At 26.4% G+C, this 3,727-nt stretch overlaps 1 non-coding gene across 1 annotated transcript; it reads left to right on the forward strand.

The window, feature by feature from the left end:
• The first annotated feature begins 2,171 nt into the window (after positions 1 to 2,171).
• Trnad-guc (transfer RNA aspartic acid (anticodon GUC)) lies at positions 2,172 to 2,243 on the forward strand. Its single transcript has one exon. It is a non-coding gene; the product is annotated as a tRNA-Asp (tRNA).
• The last annotated feature ends 1,484 nt before the right edge of the window (positions 2,244 to 3,727 follow it).

Here is a 3,727-nt window from a genome sequence, read left to right on the forward strand (position 1 = left end):
TTTCTTCCGAATAGCGGACCGAGCTTTTAGAGTATTTGTATAAATTCAAGTAGGTACGTCAATTTGGTTTTCTTCTAGCCGTTTCATAGCATTTCTAATATGTTAATATTTAAATGAATATAATATGCTAAACAAGTCTTTTTAGTGCAGCAATATCGATCGATATTATTTTTTAAATTTTTATGGAAACGAAATTTATACCTATCGATTACAAATAAAGTACAATTTTTTTCACTCAAAATGTCATTAGACATTGTAAATAAATTAAAACAGAAAAGCGACGACTAAAGTGTAAGGTACTAAGGTGTACTTATTGGTATCTACATTATACTGTGATTATATTATATTTTATCAGTCAAGATTAAAAATTATCTAGAATTAAAAAAACCCGAGCCGTAACTCGTCTGTACCCAAAATAAACTCTGGCCGCAATTCGGATTATACCTTTTTTCGTAGATAATATTATCTCCGGGACGTAAATAGTATGCAGCCTTCAAATTAAACCCCAATACGCTGACTTCCTAAAAAATATTATTTTGCACAAAATATTCTTTAATTTTGAAATATGCTTTTTTATGCGGTAAAATGTTGTATATTAAGTTCGTAAGAAAATAAATCGTTGAGAAAACGTATCTAATTGAAGCCGCACACTATCAGTAAAAAAAATATGTAAAAACGTAGAAATTTTCTTTTAAGATATAAACATTTCTATTCCAGGGTACGACTTTACACCGTCACCGTCGACTTCCATAATATTATTTTAATTTTAAGTATTATGTGTCAGATTCTCTGTAAGCTTTGTGCTAATAATTACACCAGACAAACTTGACTAGAAATATCCCCTCCCCTCTCGCTTATAACTAAATCATAGTTTCCTCTATCCTCGTCCATGTATGAATTATTGTAAACTAATCTGCTCGTCGTCGTCTGAAATTATTCGTTATTTAGTCGTTTTGTCATCGTAAAGTGAAGTTTTGGTTGCCTTTCTGAATATATACGGCGTATATCTGTAGCTGGTGGTCGTCTTGTCGACGTATTCGCAAGGGGCAAATTGTTTTTTTTTACTTACCTACTCGCTCGATGCAGCTCATGTCGTTGACCAATAGACCATATTGTCCAAGTCCTAATGAAGTCCTTCATTTTTTTTTGTCGTTAGTTAAACAATTACATTATAATTGGTAATGCTTATTTTTTACCTAGTACTTCGTAAAACAGATTAAATGTATATACAATATTATGTATACATAGTACATACTATATATATTTACAAAGGTATAATATTAATTAATGTTAAATGAAAAATGGCTATTAAAAATAGTTTTTAAAATAAATTAAAAATATCACCGTAAAAATAAAAAAATATGAAATTTTGTTCAAATTTGAACTTTAGAGGCCTATAAAAAATGTTTGTATACTTTTATTTTTTAAGGTTTTTAGTTTCTATATATAAAATAGTTATGGAAAATATTATATTGCATTATAATGCATATATACGTGACGACAACATGCAATTTTGTTTATTGGGACTATTATGCAGCCATCGCGAATCTTAGCTGGTAGAGTGGTATTAGTACATATACATATAAATCAATATATGTATAATAATATTATAGTAAAAAAGTAAAAATATCATACGTAATAAAAATGTTATGATGAAGCTAAATAAATGTAACTCTTAGGTATTTAAATATTATTTTTTCAGCAATGTAGTTAATTTATATTTGTTAATGATGGGTAATTTTTTATAAAAAGTTATTCGTTCTTTTAAAATATTCTTATACAAAATGTGATTATAGGCACCCAATTTTGTTTAAAAATTGCTATGAAATAAAAAAAATTCAAAAATAACAGATTTTTACATCCTTTGAGATCTGAATTGAATTTTGTGCTTTAAAAGCAATGTTTTCTGAATAATGCAATTTGCAGCTATAACTCCATGCCTTAGTCATACATACTAATATACTACCTACCTATTTTTCTTATCTAAAAATACCTACGTATCTATTATTGAGAGAAGCCAAATGTACGATATTGAAAAACATAGTTCATTTGTTTGTACATATAACAATAAATGTACAAAATATATTAGGTACATAAACTAATAGTATTACAAAATATGCAAGTATAACAAATATATTGAAAAGATGTATAATTCTTGAATTACATCACAGTCCTCGGTAGTATAGTGGTAAGTATCCCCGCCTGTCACGCGGGAGACCGGGGTTCGATTCCCCGCCGGGGAGGAAAATTTTTTGCTATTTTTTTTTCGTTTTTTACCAATTCTCATTCCTTAAGATTAATATGGTATATTTGAACTCGGATTAAAATATATTTTTTTTGTGTGCTTAATTAATAATTATACGTAAAATTATAAAATTATTTAATAATAATAAGTACATATAATATATAATTATTACTTATACAACACTCCGTAGTGTTACTATACTTATCTCATGATTAATAATTAATATGTGTGGTATTGAATATGTAAATTATATCATATATAAGAGCAGTTTTTTATACTTTATAATGACCAAGACTGTAGTATTATATGTAATACAGGTACTCCTAGCTAATACTTTTTCATATGATTATATATAGCAGTATAGCACTACTATTTCTAAATATACTTAAGAGGATGCCAGCGTAGCTTTGTTATCTCTCTCTAACCCACGCATAACATTGCGTGTTATGAGTATTTTAAAATTGTAAATTGTATAACTCATAACTCGCTTTAAAATAAAAATATAATAAAACACTTATGAGATGCCCTAGATAATGTTATTAACTTTAAATTCTATAATAGGTCATATTTCACTCTAATTTGTTATATTGCGCCTGAGTTAGAGAGAGATAACAAATACTACGCTGGCATTTTCTTAAGAATCATTGCAGAAAAAAAGATGATTATATACTACAGAATGCCATGAATATGCTGACTATATTATACAATTATAATGTATTCATATAATTTGTAAATAATAGTGAATATAAATTAAATAAAAAATTGTTTGTGGAATAGTGAAATTCTGAAGTGACATAAATAGATAAAAATGTAATACTTTCAATACAATAACAATATATTAAATAGAACCATTAAAAGATATATAGATAATTCAAAATAACATTTACATTCAGGACAATTTTTAAGAAGAGATTTTTTAGTTATATATTTTTATTATACTAGGTGTTGTCTTGTTGATGTAAATAATAGCAAACGACCACGCATACACTAATTGTAGCTATTTAGTTAACAATAAATTTAATACTTTAAAATTAGTCGTACAACCTAGTTTTCTAGAACACTGTGTAATATCTAAATTCAAGTATGTATTATTGTATTAATAACTATTTTATTATGCTGATATTAAAAAAATATATATTTTGGCTTATACACTATATAGATATGTGTTTTATTGATGGACCTTTAACTCCAATAATATACTCTCTTTAAGCTGCCAATGTACATATTATACAATTATAATTTATTATATTTACATGTTAGGTAAGTTGATCTTTCATAGAACATATTAAAATGCAACAATTATCTATTTTGATTAGCTCACCTTTTCTATATAAGGGATAGCAAGATCATTCAATGATATAAGCTATAATAGTTTTTCACCATATAAGGAAAGGAACTATGACCATTAACTTCTCTAAAACTACTAATTAAAATTTACATATATATACCAACAAGCATAATAATTATGTAATATAAAATATA

The sequence above is a fragment of the Rhopalosiphum padi genome, chromosome 3 (assembly GCF_020882245.1).
Source record: "Rhopalosiphum padi isolate XX-2018 chromosome 3, ASM2088224v1, whole genome shotgun sequence".
Classification (NCBI taxonomy): Eukaryota; Metazoa; Arthropoda; class Insecta; order Hemiptera; family Aphididae; genus Rhopalosiphum; species Rhopalosiphum padi.